Below are 22,626 nucleotides of genomic sequence, written 5' to 3'. Positions count from 1 at the left end.
TCGCTGCATAATTGAGGGCTTGTTTGCTTGCAACTTTAATAGATGTTGCAAGTAATGTCTATCTCTAAAAACCACCACAACCACAACCACAACCACAACCAAACTGGCACTGATTTAGGATCACACTATGTGTGAAGCCTTTAGCCCCGGCACTGGCACACACAAGGTGTGTAAAACCTTATAACCTTTGTCAATCTGTCCAAGGAAAAATAGTAACTCAACAGCAGTTTAAAAATGTTCAGGTCTAGATAACCTCAACCAGTGAACTAAATTGAAAATTGAAAAAAATGAACTTGTGAAAATGATTATACAGACTTTTATCAGAAGATGGAAGCAGGATAACCAGTTGTTCATAGTTGCAGAAAAAAATAATTGGTTTCCATCAACTAGTGATCTAAATAAATATTTCATATTTTCCCCAATAGTTCTATATTGTTTGAAAAAATTTTGTCAGAAAAGTGAAGTGAGCAGACATGATAGATGAGAATGAATAGATGGCAGTGAATCTTTGACCACTATTCTTGCTGCTTCACCGCTGTTACGGTCCTCAGGATAAAGAACTTCAGTGAGCAATGTTGAAGTTTCTTACCTGAATTTGAGTTCACCTTCTAAGCCTGTTTCTCTCCCTTTTCCTTAGAGACTATCTATCACAGTTTGCCCATTCTTTTCTCTCCATGCTGAACTACAACACCCTCCCTTTCCTCTCAGTTTTTAGCAAAGAACAAAATGCCCAGAATTGAAATGTCAAGTATTTTTTCCCTAAGAAAATATTTTTATTATGAGGTTAAATATACACCCAAGTATCAGATTGAAAATAATTGCAACAAAAGTTGGCTAGTTTGTTGTACCAGTTTTGTTCATTTTCCGCCGACAGAAAACTGGTTCTTTTGGTGATAGCCATATATATCCTACAGGACCCAAAAATATCCCATCAAGGGACAAGCCCACCTTGGAAAATTGTGAAGCAGGCGAGGCTTGTCTACTTTCCTTCCCCTCCCCCTGCTATATTTTTCCCATCTGAATACTTCTTTCCTCCTTCCACCCTCCTCTAGCTGTGTTTGGCTTTGTCCCGGTAATCTGCACAGGAAGGGAGATACTCTGCACTTCAATGTTAGTCGAATATGTCTTCCAGGGTGGGGAGAGTGCATATAAATAGAGAACATTCAGAGACTCAAAGGAGAGTTTCTCTCAAGGGGATAATTTAGGGAATAGTGGGCGGGGAAATAAATTTTCAAGCGTAGAATATTTTATAGGTGGTTTCTATGCCTACTTATATGAAGCATCCCTGGCTCCTGTGTAAATGTGAAATTTCAGATGTAGAAAAATAAAATGGCAAGGAACCATTAGATGTACTAGGAGGATCACTATTTCTTTCAGTTTAGTGGTTTGCTCTATTTCCCTCTCTCTCTCTCTCTCTCTGTGTGTGTGTGTGTGTGTGTGTGTGTGTGTAGTTTGGTTTTGGTTAGTCATACTTCAAGTTTCAGAATAGAATGTTTTTAATCCACATTTCAACTTTCCTGGGGATGGGATTTTGTTGGACTCTGACCGGTACTAATTGAGGAAACAGCTCCCTCCTTCTGTTCCCTACTCCAGAGAATAATCAGGTGACTTATGTATCTCTATAATTTCTTATTTTGAGGTCTCTAAATTTTGGGGTTGTCCAATGTATTCCACTTTTAGTTATTAACTAATATATTTGAAATAAAGGTGGTGAAATGAGACAGAATTGTTATTATTAGCTGCCAACTTATAAACTTGAAAAATATGGCATTGCTAGAAAAGAAAAATACATATGAATCAGGAAAAATGAGTTAGTTATATACATGGATATGGCTTTTTGCGTGTGTGAAAAACGAGTTAAGTACATGGAGTGAATTCCTGAGTGAGAATGTTATTGTAAAAAATAATAATTTAATTAAAATGCATTTATACAAACCAGAAAGGAAAGAGATTTGTGTAGATAAACTTGGATTTATTTCTGCCTTGTGCTGTAACTTTCTGCACTGAACATGTGATTTTGGATTATAAAATTCCAGGTGTGTAGTAATTTCTTATCAGTGTGTATAATAACCTTTGGCCTGAATATTTTGAAATTGTTGTATATTTTCATATCAGACATTGTGCATAAAATTTTCCATGCTCTGTATTAGAGAGGTAAGGAATAATTTGACAGAGGGTCAAATGCTTTTCCATATAATTGGGGGATAATTTTTAAATATTAAAAAGTTTTCCAGTGGTTGAAAAGTTTATATCCAGATACCTAGAAAGAGAGCTGGTTCATTTACCAGGCACTAAAGCAGTACAGAGAAACAGGAGCTTTGGGGAAGGACAGAAAGAAAAGAGAGAGCGAGGAGGGGGAGGGAGGGAAGTTGATCTGTTATTTGTCCTTCTCAGCTTGTCCACACGGACTTTTTAGGATTGAATTGTCACTACGTGTGTTACACTGTCAGTCCACCCCAGGGACATCCTGATGCCTCCCTGATTGGGTTGCCAAAGGTAACTATGGAGCTAGAGCAATCCTACCCCATACCCCAATCCTACCCCATACCCCATTCCTACCCCATACCCCAATCCTACCCCATACCCCAATTCTACCCCATACCCCAATTCTACCCCATACCCCAATTCTACCCCATACCCCAATTCTACCCCATACCCCAATTCTACCCCATACCCCATACCCCTTGGGGCATCACATTTGGACCTTTTCACCTTTCACCTTGTTTGTTTTCTTTTTTCTGTCAAATAGATTCCTACAGTTTAAAATGAATAAAATTCTAGTTAATGAGCATATACCCAAATGTGAGTGTTTCTTATACTTTAGTTTAGTGTTGAGTAAAAATATCTATTTTCAAACCATTATCTTTAAATTGTTATCGCGGGAAAGAAACTATATATATATATATATATATATATTGCTGTTGAAGCCTTTTTTTTAAATTTTTTTAAATTATGTTATGTTAGTCACCATACAGTACATCATTAGTTTTCGATGTAGTGTTCCATGATTCATTGTTTGCGAAAAACACCCAGCGCTCCATGCAATATGTGCCCTCCTTAATACCCATCACCAGGCTAGCCCCATCCCACCCACTCCCCTCCCCTCTGAAACTCTGTTTCTTTCCCAGAGTCCATAGTCTCTTGTGCTTCATACCCCTTCTTTTTATCCCCCCTTCATTCTTCCCTTCCTTCTCCTACTGATCTCCCTGCTATTCCTTATGTCCCACAAATGAATGAAACCATATGATAATTGTCCTTCTCTGCTTGACTTATTTCACTTAACATAATCTCCTCCAGTCCCGTCCACGTTGCTGCAAATGTTGGGTAATCGTTCTTTCTGATGGCTGAGTAATATTCCATTGTATATATGGGCCACATCTCCTTTATCCATTCGTCTGTTGAAGGGCATCTTGGCTGCTTCCACAGTTTAGCTATTGTGGACAATGCTGCTATGAACATTGGGGTGCGTATGGCCCTTCTCTTCACTACGTCTGTATCTTTGGGGTAGATACCCAGTAGTGCAAAGGAAGCTATATATTTCTAATGAAGATGATACAAACTCAATTCCAAAACACAAAAAAATGGCTGATCGGCTCAATTAATTCAAAAGGAAAAAAAAGTCAGACTAGTTAGCGTAGGCAAAATAACCAGGTGAGTTATTGAATTTTTCATGTTTCAAACAGCACTTTTGACAGAGGGTTGATAAGGTCTCAGAAAGAGGTACATGAATGTGTCGGTACCCTTCCATGAGTATGTGCCCTGCCAGTATTCTCAGGTGCATACGCATGCTGCTAGCATCCATAGGTGCACATGGATGCCACTTTCTATTAAGTTGCATTCTCCAGAAACCCAAAGAAATGCTTATATGTTTCTAAGTAACTAGTTTGTGCCAATGTTGAAAGCCTTCAGATTTCACAAGAGCTTACACTTTGGCAAACTATTAAAAGGAGAAATGTCTCTAGCGTTTCTGGGATGTATCATCTTTTGTTGGAAACACCGATTTCTAGAGCATTCTGGTAGAATTCTCTGAAGAACTTATTTGCTGTTTGTGTAGAAAAGTGCTTTTTATTCTAGAGCAATTTTCAAAAAGCTTGTGTTTTGCAAAGTCAAAACTTTTATGGAGATATCAAAAGCAATAATACTGAATTGTCACACATTTCCGGACTGTTATGCAGACTTCTCTCCCCTCCCAGATCCAAAGCAGAAAGTAAATAATAAATATAACCATCTAAAATATCAGGATTGGTGTAAACTCATTAATAATAGACATGTTCAACATCCAATTTTAATGTGGCCTGGTTTTAAAAACTGGATTTTATAAGCATTTTTTAAAAATTATATATGCATGTTAGTTGTTACCTCCAGTTTCTAGTTAAAACTCACTGGAAAAAGTAGAGCTGGTGTCATATACCAAAAACAATAATGATCTGTTATTATTTGAACTTCCAAGTCTTCCTTTTCCTCAGTTGTGGATACACACTGCCTCAACTCAGTTCACCCGACATTTAATAAAATTGCAGTCTAACTGTGACATGATGAGATTTAACATGCTCATAAAATTCGTACTTGATGATCATGTCTGGCCTGGCCCTAGCTCTTGCCTAACCTCACTACACCTCCTTCACTTACCGAAATTGTTTGTCTTTTCGGGAACAAATTCTTTCCCCTGATCTCCCTCGTAGCAGCCTTTTTACTCCTTCTCTCTACTTTTGCCTTGCTCTAAAGCCTGCACAAAAACCCATGAAAACAATATAATCCACTAATTTGATTTGGTTGCAGCAAGGACATTAAGACAACATTATTCATGTTGCTGAATAGTCCCCTTTTGTTGTCTCACTCATAATCTCAGAAAAGCTTCACTCCCAGGAACTGTGCAGTTAGCAAGCTCTTGGAATTGCCCTATTTATTCATCAAACTATTTGAAACCACGGCAAAGTTTGTTCCTCCATATTTTATTAAACTCAATTAAGTAATGGGGTCTTTTGTCATCAGTCTCAACTTCATCTTCCAAGGAAAACCCACTGCACTTCACAGTTCCTAAGATGCCAACCATTCATTTCTTTGTGGTGTTGAAGGTAATTTGATTTATGTCTTGCTCTAGTTAAGATGCCCATGTTTTCAAGCATTTTTGACTCGGAGTTAGAGGCTGAGGTCAAGTTAACAATGGTAATCTGTCTCTCTGTTTGCAAACAATGAATCACCATTTGGGATTTTAAGACTATGGTAAGCTTTCACTTGGCAGCTTGGTTCAAAGGTTGTCAGCAAAATGTATGAAAGTGGCCTGCGCCTGCAACCTCTGATCATAGATGTCAAGGATTTCCTAACAAGGCCACCAATATAGTTGTGAATAATTGGTCAGAAGGAGGGGTGGTTAAAGAAGCATTAGTCCCATGCCCTATTTAGACTGGATTGATTTGATCTAGACTTCATAATATTAAAAGCTCTTCTAGTCATTCCTGGGGCACGAATGAAAATGCTTTCAAATTATTAAGAAGGAATGTGACTTATTCAGGACAATATGTAAGGAGAGAGTGATACAATGAAGTTGTTCATTTCAGTCCTTTACTTTGGACCAAGCAAACTGCCATGAGGAAGAGAAAGAGCTTCACAGAGAGGTGCAATATTTTATTACTAATTGAATTGGAGTTTGTTTTGGAGAGTTGGCAGTTCACATCGTTGAAGTTGAGATGAACAATTCATAAAAGTTAAGGGCCAATTTTCTTCAAACATCTCGTTGTTCTTATTCTTAAGGAATTCAGACAAGCGATGACTTTGAAATAAAGAAAACTCTGAGATCTGCTCAACTTTGAGTTTTTTCGAAGTAAGCTCAGTGGCTGCCACATTGTAAGCATTGAATTAATACTACAAATCGAGTGAATGACAATGTCAGTGGATGTTTATGAGTGGATATTTGTATCTGTCTTTAAAATATTGGTCTTAAGAAAAAGAATTTGTTTTCACAAGCCATGACCTAAAAGCAATGATTTTATTATTTGAACTGACCAGAATCTAGTTACTCTACTACAGTTATTTCATTTTATTGTATCGTCCAAAATAATATTAAGTGCTTCCCTCGTGTCTCTATTTTTGATGCTTTATTTTTTCTATTGTGATAAAAGGGGACTAATATTCAGGATAGCCAATAGAGATCTGTTTGTCAGGTCAGTTTTTGAGCTGATCATTGATTCAGAAGTTTCATTCTATATTTGAATATCATTTGTTGTTCATTGACCTTAATGTTGATATGAAGAAAATTTTGATAAAGGATTCATTTCACGTGGATGCCCAAAATTAACACTCTAAGATAAAGAAAGCATTACCTCTCTTCCAGTAGCAAATCTGAAAAAAAGGAAATAATTACGATTAATTATGCTGCCCTGGATTGTATAAACTTTAACTTGTATCTGCATTTAAGGGAGTATCAACACACTTGAGCAGAAGCATGGACACTCAAGCATTTTGTCTTCCAGGGTTTCCAGCTTTCTATGTAAGTGCCCTCTCTTTGCCTAATCACCATATTGCTCATCATCTAATCTGTGAGCTCTAGGTGGTTAATACTGATACCTTTTGTTACTATTACAAAGGAGAATTCTTACATTATGTATGTTTAATGCCATCCACTAATTCAGTTAATTGGACGTGGATCCTTTAAATCCTATGGATCTGGAGAAAAGCAGTGATTAGTGACATAGCATCTCAAGCTTAGTATCTAATTGGTTTATACAGGCACAGAAAATTATAGGATCTAATCTACTTACAAGTTACTATGGTTTTGAATATAGCATAGCCACCTTATTATACATGCATGCTAAAGTAAAATGTACCAGATTTCTACCATTCGAGATGTTTTATTGATCACTTTCATAATAAACTTTATTTGAAATTTAAAACTAAGTAGAGCTATGGAAATGACAAAATTCAATACTGCATTCAGAGAGGAAGTGACTTCCCCAAAGTAACATGGTTAGGAATTGATAACTCCCAGGGCTCAGTCGAGATTTTTTCTCACTATACTATCCCAATTCTGGGAAATGAGGTGAGAACATGGGTCATAGGTCCTTCTGTAAGGATCCATAAACCAGTAGTATACGTTCATATTCCCTTGTTAATGAAGCAACTCCTGGGAAGGAGAATAATGTCATGTTTAAGGCAATGTCATTGAGTTATCCATGCTGACTCTGGCTGTGCAAGCTTTAGGTGAATGTCTTCACATTAGCTTTCTTAGTTTCTTCTATAAAATGAAAATAATAGTTGTTCCCTCATGGGGTTGTGTCAGTTAGCAAAGGAGATGATACAGTAGAGGGCTTAGAACAGGTCTGGCACATTTTAGGTACTGAGAAAATGTCAGCTCTTTAACAATGACCCATTCCTCGGGCCTCCAAGACACTCATTTCTGGTACCTGTTACATGGTCATTCTTACCTTTTCCTATTTCTGCAAACTTCTTTCTCTCCTTCAACTTGAGTTCCTGCATTCTGAACATCTGCTAGAGGTTGGAGCCTCCTAACAACAGTTCACAAGTTTAATTGTGCTATTTATTTTCACTTTTTTGTAGCTGAACAAAACACATGAGAAAATTGAAAAACAGGCATGAATAAATTAACTCTTTATTTTCAGAATAGATATATTTCTTTTGTGGGTTTGAAGATAATCCATCAACATTGAACTGAAATATTGAAGTTCTAGAACTGTGATTTGTTGTTTGGCTTTTATCTAGAGCACTGATGAAGAGGAAATGTTGTTGCTAGCCATTTATGAATACTACCCACATATCTGGTAGATGGTAAACTCCCCAAAAGGGCAGCAGTCATCATTAATGCCCTAGTGGTGTACCATGCTGACAGCGGTATATAAGGTGTCCATTCCAGCAAGGACCATCATCACTTTGACTTCAACACTGAAACACTCTGACGAGATCGGGCACGTTCAGGGTGGTATGGCCGTAGACTCAACACTAAAACACTGAATATTTCCTTAGGGAGTGTGCTCCATATAAGCATATACTCACAAAGAAAGCCTGAAAGAAATGAACCAGGTGGAACTTACTTCCAGGACCTATCCCAGACCCAGTGTCTTGGGATCATCTCTCTTTTCTGATCCACACACTTACACTGCTTTCCAATCTGGCGCCCCTAGAGTATCTGCATTCTGTAGCTCTTACGACGCCACTGCCCTGGCAGCCTGCCCTCTCCAGCCAGTGCAGTGATTACCAAAGTAAGCTGAAAAGGCTTGTTTTCAAAAATCTAAGAATGGCTGCATGCTCATTCAGATTTGCTTGTTTTCTATGGCCTTCTGAAGTCAGTGTCCTAATATTTTTTAACCCATTTGTAATTAGAATGTGAAAATATTAGACCATTCTGCAAAAGAAACACCCTATGGCAAAAACAAACAAGCAACAAACAATGAAAGAAATGTCTAGGAACAGAAAGAGCCTTACCTCTGATCTCATGAACAATCTGTCATCCAGTTCTATCTAACCACTTGAAAAAAAAAATCTTGGTACAATTCCTCATTTCCATCACTTTTCAGATGTCTGATTCAGGTTCTTGTCTCATTAGAATGCCTGCAGTAGCCCCCAGTTGGGCTCCCATCCTCTAATCCAATATGCATATTGTCAACAGTCTGATCGTGATGTTTCTGTGGTCATCTAGATGAAACCTTCAATGTGACATAAAAAACATTTCATTCTTAAGGGCCAACAACTCTTTGACATCAGACTTGTTCCTAAACTCTGCCCTCTAGCCATGAAGCAAAGGTACCTATCACTTTCAGTATAAGACTTTACTCATTAAGTCTCTTCTTTCTGACTAAGGATTTCTTACACATCGTTTTAGACTCAGTTCTAATGCTGCCTCTCTGAGGAGACACCAATTCCCTCATGATGGGGTTAGCTATTTTCTTTAATATGCTTTAACCTTTTTTTTAACATGTTTGTAGCATTTGTCAGATTATTCTGTATCAAATTTCACATGTCTGCCTAAATTAGTCTGTTGGGTTCTGGAAAATGGATCTTAGTCCTATTCAATTTTATATCATCAGCACAGGACCCTGTAAATAATTACAAATGTTAAATATCTTTTTTGATAAGCAAAAGAACATATAAATGTGCCACATAGGGATCCAGTGTTCTCTTTTTGTGTAGGATCAGCCTTTCACACAGTTACGTATATTGGGCTAGAGAAGCTTGGTTGCCTGCCTTCCTTTCCTTCCTTCCTTCCTTCCTTCCTTCCTTCCTTTCTTTCTTTCTTTCTTTCTTTCTTTCTTTCTTTCTTTCTTCCCTTCATCAAGCATTTATGTGCTTGTTCTTGATTTATGTGAGATGTGAGGCACATTGAAAATAATTCCTCTGCCCTGGAGGCACTCTCAATTTTAATGAGAAGAAAAAATAGTAAAGTAATAATATAATTTGGGACCCAGTACCTTAATAGGAATCCCCTTCATGGTTATAATTGGCCTGTGGAAACGTCCTCAGCTCTCTAAAGACAAGCATTTGAGATAAACCTTAAGTGCGAGTGATCACCTCCATATTATGCCCTGACATATGGCATATTCAGGAGCTATTGGGAGAACTTCTTCTAAGTGTCTCTCAAATAGCTCCTAGAGAACAATATGTGATGTGGAAAAAGAAAAGGGTGTTGATCAGAGGGTTGGGATCTCTGGGTTCTAGTTTTAGCCCTGCTACTAAATAGCTATGACCTTGGGCAAATTCAGTCTGTAGGATATCTTATCTGTAAATTGAGGGTGTCGATCTAAATTCTACTTCAATGCTTCTCATCCAGGATCATAGGATTTTAGAAATGTATATACTTAGTCCACACCAAAGAGTCACTGAATTAAAATCGAATGTCATAGAATGAGGCCAGGCCATGTTTATTTAACAAAAAACTTCCTGGTGATTCTGAGAGGCTCTGACCTGAGCTGTGTCTCCTCTTGATATCTTGACAGCTGAGGTCTGGGGGTCTCTGTCTGGCAGCCTGCACTTTGAGACATGGAGACTCTAGGCCCACTCCAGTCTTTCTCCTTAAACAGTCTGTGAGTACAAGGAACATTGTTTCAAGAAACAATCAGATCAGTAGCTGACATCATAGGTCTTCCTGAAAGAGAGGAAAGAGATGCACAACAGAGATAAGACCGAAAAAATTCCCAAATGCTTGTGGGACACTGGTAATCACAGTCGTCACCAAGACTATCCCTGGCTTCTTGAACTTCAAGATGGACCCAGTCATTCTGAGGCCCTGACTCCCATATATTTATTCTCTGACTAAGGCACAAAGATTCGGGTGAGCTAATGCATCAACCCATGAAAAATGAACAATTAAAACAATGAAGTTGTCAGTTCTTTTACCAGATTGCAAATAAATAACCTGCCTGTCAGGCTGGCCGCTCTGCTGGACCATTACTTTAATACAAAGACATTCTGAGGAACGGGTGGATGACAGCTGATCTATCACCAGGCCTTTGATAAAGACCTGAGCAAAATATGCTGCCATAAGCCATGGAAGGTCAATGCCAATTTGTGAGAAACAAAGTATCAGATTAAATTTGAATACACCTCTCTGCCGATCATGAGAGCCGTAGGCTTTTTTCTTTCCCCCTCGGCTAATGGGATGGTGGATGCTCGTTTTGACAGTATAAAACACTTTTCTGCTTATGCTTATTTAGCTTGTTAGGGACACTGTGCTGGTGTAGATGGCCTTGGAGATTGTAACGGTCACAGTGGAGAGACTGTGATCCTGGCATTCCACAATGTATCTATTTGCCAGGCTAGACAGTGTCTTCCCACAAGAAGTTACTCTGTGTCCTGTCAAATGCTAAGACAGTCATGAATTTCGAAACAAAAAGTCAACTTGTTGCATTTTCTTATATGTATGGCTTGAATGCTGTATGCCATCTCATAAAACATTTGCCAGTCAGATATACTGCTCACAGAAAATGATTAATTATAGAAGGTAGTAGATAGGACAATTAAATAAAGACATTAAATTTTCTAGTTGATGTCTCATGTATCTTTAAATTTAGTGGGGAAAGTAAAGAGACGAATCATCTTTCAGAAGTCACTTGACAAAGTTCTTATTTCTTGGAAGCAAAAAATACTATTAGAAAGTTTATCCTGTAGTAAAACTATGTGAAGTGTAGTGTTTATGAGTTGTCAGAGCTAACCAACTTGTCTCTGTAACTGACTTTGTCTCAGCTTGAATTTTAGCAAAGCTGACTCCTCAGTTTTCAATAAAAATCAGTTAAATACCTGAGAATCCGACAAATCAAAAATATAATTTTTCCTCTTTCCAAAATCTTTTGGGTATTTATCTATATTCAGTTTATAGCTTCATGATTAAAGTAATATAGATTGTACCTAACTGAAAAACAGGCACTGTTGAATCATTCTTATTTTTGAGTATATTCACTGGTTAATTCAAACAATAAAGTGTAGCTTTAATATGGAGAATCAGCTTGAATCCATGTAGAAATCGCCCCACAGAGGTTTTGTGGTCATTTGGTTGCCCGGGATAATTTCAGCCAGAAAGAACCACGTTACTTCCAAACTGGTTTGACTACTTCTTCCAGTGCTCTGGATGGCTAATTAGTAAACGAGGTAAACAAGAAATTTCTAATACAAAATTTTCCAGGCTGATTTACCTAACTAGTAAATTAAACCACAACTTTGCCTGTTGACAGCTTTGTAATCTCTTAAGTGCTATATAGTTTACAACATCCCTCTCACCTCCTGAGAAGAAGCCTTGAGAGAGTGGGAAATATTTTAGAACTTATCCCAAGCGCACCACGGTTTTGTTCCTGGTTTTGCCACTTATTAGCTATGTTGTTTGGCCAAGTGGTCTAATGTCTCTCTAATTTATTATGGGCATAATAGCACCTGCTTAAAGGAACACTCTATTTATAAAAGCAAATACTGTTCTATAGATGGGTGGGGAGGACCCCTAAAGTGGCTTATTGTTAAGCAGAGATAAAATGTTATTACATAGAGTGCTAAAAAGAGCAAGTAGTTCATGGTCTAGAAACTTCTACTGTGTTCTACAGTTAGTCCTTCATTTCTCTGAGTTTTAGCCCTTGAGAAGTCTCTTCTTCCCATCCCCTCTAGATGTCTCTGGGTGCCCAAGCTGCTTCCCAGGTTATTTCTAGGGCCTGATCTTTTCCAAAAAATCCCAAGTCAAAAGCTGTCCTTTGGATCTTTTAATTAAATATACATATATATTTAAAAAATAATTGGTGATAGCTTTCCCATATAAATTTACATAGTTCTTAAAATACGATATTTGTGTTGATTTCTATAAAGAGTTGTGTACCAGGTTATTGTTAAAAATGTGACTGTCTATACCATGGTCCCTAAGGAATAAATCAGAAGCTACCTAAAACATTTCGGAATACAGAGATTGTTGTAGGTTGAGTAATGTCCTTTCAAAGATGCCCATGTTCTAATTCCTAGAATCTGTGAATATGTTATCTTACATGGCAAAAGGGACTTTGCAGAAGTGATTAAATTAAGGATTTTGAGGTGGAGAGATTTTCCTGGATTATGTGGGTGGATTCAATGCAATCACAAAGTTCTTTTAAGAGGGAGACAGGCAATCAGAGAAAAAAAGAAGCTAAACTGCTGGCCGGGAGAATGGAGGAAGGGGCCACAAGCCAAGGAATGGAGGTAGTTTCTAAAGCTGCAAAAGACAAGGAAATACTCCCCAGCCCACAAGTCTCTGGAAAGAACACAGCCCTGTCAACACCTTGATTTTAGACTTCTGACCTCCAGAACTGTGAGATTATAAATTTATATTGTTTGAAACACTAAATTTGTGATAATTTATTATAGCAGCTATAGGGAACTAATACAGAAATACTTAAAATAAGGTAAGCTTGACCATTGTCTAATATGCAGGCATATTATTGCCAACATCCTATTTAGGAATAGTGTCAGTAACTCATATAGACCTGGGTCTTTCCCTCTGGACATTTTTCTCCTCCTTACTCTTTCTCCCCTCCCCTTCCCTCTCCCACTACATATACTCTCTAGTGTTTCAGATCTCAGTGAGCGATCTCTTCAAAGAGAACATCTGGAACTAAACACCTTCCATTCTATGCCTGTTAGTCTAAAGTGGAGTCCCCAATGTTATACTCTCTCATAGCACCCTGCACTCTTATAATATTTTTAAATTATATGTTTATTTGATGGTTATTTTATCGTAATTATCTCCCCACTATTGCAAGCTTGATAGGTATAAAAATCATGTTTAGTTTTGCTCACTCTTGTGAACCTGGCACAGAGTAGATATCCAGAAAATATTTCTTGCTGAATGAGAATATTCCAGAATTCTGCTTGTCTTGTAAGATGGGTTGAAAGCATGCCCCCTAATGCAGTCCATCTGTGATCACGAGGCAATAAACTAGCATACCATATTCTCTTTCAAGAGGATATAAAGCAGGCTTTACACGAACTTCGATTTCCTCTGAAGTCTTAGTCAAATTCACCATTTTTTTCACAGGTGACAACTGATAGATGTTTTCCACAATGAGTATGTAATCTAAGAAATACAGCAATATTTCTCAAAAATTCTTTTGGGTAACATTCAGAATACTTTTTCTTGCTTTTATGTCAATCTTCATTTTATTGCTTTGCAATATAAATTGTAAATTCCTTCAATGACATTTAAATATCCATTTGAGAACTGAGTTTAAGAGCTTTAAGAGGTCAGTTTTGCATAAGAAGATAATTTATATCTTCTGTGATGTTGATTCCTGTGAAGTTCAAGAATCAAAGCTAAGGATGTGCCTGAGCTCTTGGGATGGAGAAGTGATTAATATTTGTGAATGGTGTAATGAAGCCTCAAAACATTGGACAATTAGTGAGAATATGGATACATTTTACCTATTTGTGTTTCAGAAACTGTATGTCATGTGATTTTAATGGTTTTGAAATTTTTTTCTCTTAAAAATAATTTTTCCTGAAAGCAGATGCATGTAAAGATGATCTCTAAATATTAGATAACTTTTTCATAATTATTCTGACTGTATCTATCCATATTGTTTTCCCAAAGATAGCACTTTTGTCAAATAGTTGATTCTAATTTGATATATAAGGTTTCATTGGAAGTGAAACAAATTTTATTGAGGCACTATGAAATTCCCACATGTTACTATGTCCACTAGGTTACTCCTGACAACAATCTGTGAGATAGATTTTATTAATCCCATTGTACAGAAAAGGACATTGAGGTTCTTAGAGCTTTCGTAATTTGTTTAAAGCCAGAGATCAGGTCACTGGCAATGCTGGGCCTGCCTGATTCAAAATTCACACCATTTCCTCTGGCCCACACAGCATTCAATGGATGCTTGCAAATCAGCACAATATTCATCATGATGGCTCTCCCTCAGAGCAGACCAGTCTGTCATTTTCCTCAGAGCCCTATGCCGGTGGGCCCCAAATCTCAAGATGGAAAATGACTAAGTATATTGGGATACTGGAACTTACTACACAAATCCTGTTGTGTTCAACACAGACCCTTGGACTTCTCAATGTCATTGATCTCCACAGAGCACAGGGCTCTGTGGTCGTATTTGCCACGGGGAAACCAAGCTTTATGCTCACATAACCCTGCAGCCAAAACAGGTCTTCCCGGTGATGGGAAGAATTTGTAATAACTGCAGCTCTTGGTTCTAAAGTTATTGGAAGCCTCTAATGAAACATATTCTGATTTTTCTGATTATTTGTCAGCCTTCCATGTCAAAAAACTTCCATTGTGGGAACTCCCTTCCATCACATTGCAGTGGAATGTAAGTGATGCCCTCACATGTGTACTGATGACCCAGGTGAAGGAAGTAAGAATCTCAGCCATGTCTGAAATGCCGTGCTCAGTTCTTCTGGCCTAGCCACTTATTAACAAACAAAGTTAATAAACTTCTCAGGCAGTAAAGCCAGATGTGCTTTCTGGCATACCAGATAAATGCTTTTTTGATATATATTTGAACAAATGGTGAATCTTAGCTAAAAGAATGTCTAGGCCAACAACAGACCATTCAAATAGCTCTGATGCTGAGTCAGATTCCACCTAATGCTCTCTGATTTGTATATATCCCAATCAAGAAAGGAGGGGGAAAAAAACCCCTCTTTTTTGATTAATTGCCCTGTGTTTCAATTAGTTTTTGTTTTTAATGCTAAGCAAGCAACCAATGGCCCCTGAAGTTAGAATTGCTACCATTGCTGTTATTTTTACTTAAAGAAAACTGGAAGATGAAATATTCTTAAAGACAGTGGACGCCAAGAAAACAAGTGACACCATAGGCATATGGGACAGCCAATGCTAAACATGGATGCAGTGAACAAAACAGTCAATAATTTCTCCAGTGTGAGAACCTTCTCAAACCCTTCTTCCATGATGCCATACCCTTTAGGTGATAAATAAAAAGGTTGATCCAGAAGTTATTATTCAATTTTGGGTCCACAGGACATATAATAACCACATTATTAGACTTTTCTTTTTACTGATTTTGTTTGAATTGTCATTGGTCACAACCGTGAAGCTTAAAATGTCTATTTGACTCCATTTTGTAAGCTGAAAAATACCCAGAAACCTTTTTATTTTCTTAACAAAATGGCATGGTATTATTTAGAAGTTGGAGGGAAAGCTTTTACTGCTCGGCCTTAAAGAAAACAGCACAACCCAGCAGCGTAGCTGACAAGTGACACAAATACAGTACGGGCTAATGTGCAGAGAGAAACAACCTTGAGAATTTAAACCGGCTGCACCAGAAAAAATATCTTTATCCAGATATGTGGTCCCTCATGAATTATACTATTATTTTAGTTGATTTTACCTGACATCACCCTATGATTTTCTTCAGTGACAAGAAAATTGCAGCCGGCCCTTGACAGTCGGTCACAAATTGACTGAACAAAACAAAATCAAACAGTGAAGTAATCCCCAAGTAAATTTAATGAAACCTAAATCCCAAAGGGCAGCGCACTTCTGTAGGCAATGGTCTTATTTAATAAATTTTTCCCTGCTTTCACTTTTAGAGCTATATTTACACAGACAAATTTAATTCATTGGGTTTACATTTCCTTTTTCCCTTAGTTCGTCCACCAGGCACATATGGGAAGGACTGTAAACAGGTATGTCGGTGTTCAGCTGAGAATGAAGAGTGTCACCCAGTCACGGGGAGATGTACCTGTCTGCCTGGCTACCATGGAAACCGCTGTCATCTCCGTAAGCGTGTTCTGGGCTTTTGTTGTAATTTATCGAAGAGACACCAATAGGGTGGGTCATCAGTCAGAATGCTAAAGGGCAAATGTTAATTCAAGTTTCTAATTTATAACAAGTCCTGTGAGAAGGTTTATTGGAATGGTTGAAAACACATGCTTTCTTGTGTAACCCTTTCTCCTATGTTGCCTTTTCTCTTCCAAATATCCCCAAGAAAAAGACAAGAAATAGAGAAAGAAAGAGAAAGAAAGAACGAAGATAATATGAACTGATTGGTATCAATCAATATACAGCCAATGGGAAGATATTTAAAGTGATTCATAAAGTTAGTTCCAGAATCTGCTTAGGAACAATCAAATAAAACAAATTGTTATTCTGGAATGAAAACAGTAACTTGTTTAAAGGACAGAATGCCAGTTGGCTCACTGCTTTGTAATAAAAAAGGATAGTCCCTAGACCAAACACCTTATATTGATTTGTTAGGACAGTTTAACATCGAAAATGGTTAGAGGGAACACACGATAAAACGTCCCAAGGAGCATGTTAAAATGTTCAGTCAGCTACTTAATTTTTAAGCTTGTAATTATTTATAATGTACTTTTTATAGGTTTAAAAATAAAATGATTTGGCCTCAGTTTCATTTTTTCCCCCAACTTGGCCATTGCTCCTCTTTTCTCCCTAGTCACTCCAGTAGCAGATTCCTTCCACTTTCTTTTCTTAATTCTGCAAGTATATGGATGATTTTTGGAATTCCCCTCTACATGCCCCCCATAAAACATAGACTTAGGGTCAAGCTATTGATTTCTATTTTCTACAAGCCACATAATGTATATTTTGAATATCACTTCTCACTTTGACCCTAATTTTAAATATTATCAACTAAAAACACTAGTAAGCATTCATGAAAATGGTTTCAATTAGTATTTTGTTTGGAACCCATAACCATTGTTCCATTGTGGGTACACAAACTTAAACTGAAGAATTAAAATATAAAATTAGTAAAATTTCAACTATATTTTGGTTATGGCAAATTTCAAACACCCTTGTAATGGAAGAAAGTTATTTCCTCACTTTTGATTCTGTCACATTTCTCAGGAAGAATTTCTTCTTGATATCAAGGATATTTTATCTTCATAAAATAAAAACAAGTTACGCAGAGGGGTGCCTAGGTGGCTCAGTCAGTTAAGCATCCAACTCTTGGTTTCAACTCAGGTCATGATCTCAGGGTCATAGGATCAAGCCCCACATGGGGTTCTGCACTCAGTGGGAGTCTGTTTGAGAGTCTCTCTCTCTCCCTCTCCCTCAGCCCCCTCTTGCATGCATGCTCACTCTCTCTCTCTCTCAAATCAATCAATAAGTAAATCTTTAAAACAAAACAAAAACAACAAGTTACATAGAGCTGGTAGTACTTCCACATCAGAAGGCAAGCTACCTTGGGTTGAAGGAGGGAGTTCCACCTTGTAAAATCAAGGCTGAGTCGGGGAGCGGCTCCCTGACTAGTCAGATTGGCTCAGCTCCAGGCAACACGTGGTTGGGAGTTGCTGCAAAGTTTCCTTGGCAACATCCACTGTAATTACAGAACTACGAAAAAAGGTTCAAGAAAATATCCATAAAAGGTGTAGCTGGCTCAAAAGCAAAAGTTTCAGCAGCCAAAAACAACTGGGCTTTCATGTTCTCGAGTTTGGAGCAGAGAATCAAAATTTTCTCTAAGCAGGGTCAGAGGAAGCAGACAAACTTGTAGTAGGATCTCACCATTTGTCCATAATTTATAATGGGCAGGTTGGTCTCAGCCTGTGATCGGCATGTGGGGAAAAACAAACGGCTCAGTAGATAGAAATTCACCATACTATGTATTTTATGACCAATGAGAAATTGCAAAGTAATTCCATACCCTGGAAATCTTTTATTTCTCCAAACAGTAATACCCATTATTTATAATAACTCTTTGAGAGCATTTAAGGCATTGGAGTCTTCTAAAAATCACAGGCAGTTCTTTTGACGATTTTCATAAGAACACCCTTGGTATAGAATGTTTTGAGAAGCATGGGCCATAGATAGCACACCTGTGCCAGGAGGAAGACATCAAAACATCAGTAGAAGCTTGCCTTTAATGATCTTGCTCATAGCACTAAGAATTCAGGCAGACCAAACCTTAGCATCTCTTTTTAAGAATAAAACAAAACTGTGTGACAGTAGCTAGTGTAAGTAGTAACCTGGTCCAATACTAGGAAAAGACTCTGTGGAAAACACATTCATGCTTCTAATTTGTTAGCTAAGCATCACGGGATATAGTCACAACCTTGCTTGTTCTAAGTTTTTAATGGAACTACCAAATGTTGTTTACAACATCACGGTATAGAGTCACTTTTCATATTTAAACAAATCAGAACTTTGAATCCATATCCAATCAGTCTCCTTCAAGAAGAAGGGATGGTGCAAGGATGGGAAAATGTCGTCATCTCCCGATGGGAAATATCTAAATATCCCTTGCCAGAAAAACAAAGTTTCCCAGGAGAAATCATTGTAAAGGATAATGCAAAGGCCAAGCGATGATCAAAATGGAACTTAGGAAATGAGGGAGGGGAGACTGAATTTCACTTAGGCCAAATGAAATCATTATGTCCCGAGCATGTGTTCCCTTGTTAAATATAGTGAATGTTTGAGCAAAGGATGTGTGCATGATTCCAGAAATCAAACTTTCACATAGCTACAGAATTATATGAGAAAGTAGAATTGTCAGTAAATAACTTATTCTTGGGGAGAAAAACTTGTGGGGCCTTTTGTAAACATATACTGTACTACTGATATAAATTTAATGAGTTTTGAGGCTAAGAGATTATACACACATTGTCTTTCAACAGATGGCATACTCATTAGTAGGTAAATTTCATCAAGTTCAGTGACTCAAATTCAAAAGGATAATTAGGCTGAAGGCTAACACTCAGGTGATTTTTGTTTTCTGTGTACAAGAAGTAACCATGAAGGATGATTCTATCAAACATAAAACCACCATTAAGATAGTTTGCAAAATGAGTGTATGTCAGAGGGAAATTATGTCTCCCAAGTAACTTCAGCTCACATGAAAGTGATCTAAAAATATAGGCATATGTATATATGATAAATATAATATAAATATATATAGATATCAGTTATTTAAATTTATCAAATAATTACACATGAGCTTTTTTCCCTTTAAACTGAGGTGCAAATTCTTTTATATCCATGATTATATCCATAGTTTGACGTTTTCCTCATTAATAAGTACATGAATTTCACATTATCAGGTGTTTTCTTTTCCTTACTTGCACAGAAATTCATGCCAGCTTTCACTTCATAGCAATGTGACTACAGAATTTTCTATACCAATCAACTCTAATTAATTTAACCTCCTTTTGGGAAGCAACATCCCAGCAGTACACACCAGACTTCATTATTTCAGACTCCATACCTTCAGCTTGCTTTATGTGTATTTTCCCTAGTATCAAGCAAGCATTCTTCTTAAGCATCACACATACTAATGATAGAAAATACTATAAAAATTTGCATTCCAAAAGTCTGACCCGAATGGACATGAAAGCATTTTGTATCTTGTTGAATAGGAGAAGAGGAGGAGAAGAAGACTTTTTTAATCACTAATTTTGTTTTTAGGTATGCTCTATTGAATTTTTTGTGAGACAGAAAACAAGGTCTTAGGAAGGACCAATGAATGTTATGTACCAAAGAAGGGACAATGAGGTATGGGAACTGATATTCCTTGGGAGGAGGGAATGATAGAAGCGACTGTAAAGTGAAGCCATTATTTTTCATACAGAGGAATAAAGAAATACAACCGCAACAGCACAGAAATAACCTTTGGTATGAAAAACTGCAGTGTTTTACTTTCCATCTCCATTATGAAGAATTTTATTTTAAAACTGGAAGAAAAAAGAAGAAAGAAGCAGCCCTCTTTGGGTTTGAGACTCAAGGTGAGAACTCTGGAATTTAGGACAAGACATATATGGGGATTATAAACAACCTGAATCTCAATAAAATCCGTTCTGTGTTGCTACCTCTAAAACATGCTACATGTCAAATAGTCTTAAAAAATATTCCTTACTATCTGATTCTTACATAAAAACACAAGATAAAAGGAAGGAAACAAGTGCCATCTGGTCTAGTTTGGTCACTTTTAGAGTTATGCTTCCAAGGACCTAAGGCAAATACTAAACACTTTGACTCAGATCAAGCAGGTAGGGAAAGGGTTTCGCTGAATGCCTAGCATTGATACTGCCATCATTTAATGAAAATAATGGCCACACTGACATGGGAGCTGAGTTTGGTGATGTATTTGTTCACTCTAGTCACCACAACAGGCCCATGATTTTGTTATTATCTCCTTAGGGAATTAAGAACTAGAAGTCCAAAAAAGGAGATCAAGCCACAATGTTACTAAGCGAAATATATAGGTTTCAAATCACAGTCTATTCAAAATTTCCTACAGTCTCACATTTAAATATGTGGCAAGGATAGAAATGGTTATCTTTAAAAGGTGACAGAATTTTGTGCAAATATATTCCAAGTCACCTCACTCTGTGGGCCTTAACTTCATCATCTTAAAATAAGAATTGAACCAGATGGACATGAGGTCTCTTGAAACTCAAACTTTTATAATTTTAAGACTTGGAAGTATCAGGCATTTCACAGAATAGGAGAATGTCACAGATGGAAATGCTTCAAAGTTAATCAAGTACTTGAATATCCTCTATATTTTCTCTACTGTATACTTATCCTGTCTCTGAACTCCTACAGAGATGAGTAACCATGACTCCTGAAAAAAGCTTATTCCAATCTTGGAAAGCTCTTTCATGAAATACTTTTCAGAAAGTATTTGCTTATGGAGATAAAATCTGCCTTTCTTCTTTTCCACAAGACTGCCTTTCCGTGTTTAAAGACATTTCTGTCTTCTTAGCTCTATTTTCTCCTGAATAAACATCCCCAGTCTTTCAATCATTGCACAGATAATTGGTCTTCAGCTTACTCTTTGTCCTGTTTCATCTCCCTTTATCTTGATTTCTGGCCATTTATCTGTTTGTTACACAGGTATCATCATGGTAGACCATACATCCATGGATGCGAAAGTAGGAAAGTGAGAAACTAACAGAAAATGAAGATTCTTTCTTGATGCTTCACGCCATTTTGAATTCTTACTTGTATTAAACCCAGATCATTCCAGACAAGACAAACTATAACACTTAAACATTAATCAAAATAATGAATTCATCTAGACTGGAATGAAATAGCCTTGTTTGGCAAATTGTCAGCTATTCCGAGCACTCTCTAAAAGTGGGCAGATTTCCAAGGAAACTCCAAGTTAAGTTTCCTGTATTTTATTAATGAGCAGCATCAGTAACATTATGCCCCAACTGTACTACTGAGGCATCTATCTGTATGGTCTCACCTCTTCAGATAAGTCCATGCCTTGAATCGCTTCAAGCTTGAGGATTGAAAATACCAAAGAACAGTATTTGGAATGTTGAGTTAGCCACATGTCTATGGGCGTGAATTTAAATAGTGATTGCTTTGAGTTACAGTATCACATATGGTTTTGTTCTCCTTCAATAGGATGCCCAAAAGGCACTTAAGGTCTAAATTGCCAAAGGATGTGCAAATGCCTCAATGGCAGCAGCTTGGACACCTAGACTGGCACCTGTTACTGCCCTCCTGGCTTCACTGGGGCTGACTCCTGTCAAAGTAAGGCAGTCTACCAATTATGAAGTGGATATGATAACGTAGAGTTTTTAAGAACTGCACTTAGTAAGAGCTGCAATTATTGCTTAAGAATTCACTGCGGTAAAGGCAAACACCAACTGACCTACATTCTAGGTGGAGGAGTACTTACATCAGGAGTTTGAGAGCTAAAGCTGTGAAGGCAGCCACAGAGAGCCCTTTGGTCATAACCTCTCATATCCCAGCAATGCTAGACTCAAGTCAGGATTAAAAAATCTGTTCCATAAGATAAGCGTGGAGTGGGGACGCCTGTGTACACAAAGTCGAACACATTGGTTAAAGTTTCACAATTTATCCTTAGCAATTTCCAGCTTAAAATTAAGTAGTTCCCCTACTTACCAAAAAGTAACCAGTTCCCTAAAATTTAAAGACTTAACTACCCATCACAAAGACAACTACTGACATAAAGTTTAAGGGACAAGATGTAAATTAAAGATCCCTTAAAAATGTACTAGCTTAGACACTGTAGGGATATCCTTAGCAAATACATTTTGGTCTTACCAGATTTGACATTTCCTAAATATTTGGGCAGTTTTCAAGATCATAATGATTTTTAGGGAGGATAGAGGAACAATGCGTAGGAGAGTGCGCGATGGGGAGGTAGTTCTGGCAACATTGTGCTCTTCAACCTATTTGCTGTTTTTGAGAATGTTCGC

The 22,626-nt window shown here is 37.4% G+C and overlaps 1 long non-coding RNA gene across 1 annotated transcript; it reads left to right on the top strand.

The window, feature by feature from the left end:
• Positions 1-15,969: 15,969 nt before the first annotated feature.
• On the top strand, positions 15,970-21,921 carry LOC117804412. The gene is made up of 3 exons (XR_004628818.1): positions 15,970-16,210; positions 20,016-20,169; positions 21,806-21,921. It is a non-coding gene; the product is annotated as an uncharacterized LOC117804412 (long non-coding RNA).
• Positions 21,922-22,626: the final 705 nt, after the last annotated feature.

The sequence above is a fragment of the Ailuropoda melanoleuca genome, chromosome 1 (genome assembly GCF_002007445.2).
Source record: "Ailuropoda melanoleuca isolate Jingjing chromosome 1, ASM200744v2, whole genome shotgun sequence".
Taxonomy (NCBI): domain Eukaryota; kingdom Metazoa; phylum Chordata; class Mammalia; order Carnivora; family Ursidae; genus Ailuropoda; species Ailuropoda melanoleuca.
This window is presented reverse-complemented; position numbering and strand designations above follow the sequence as displayed.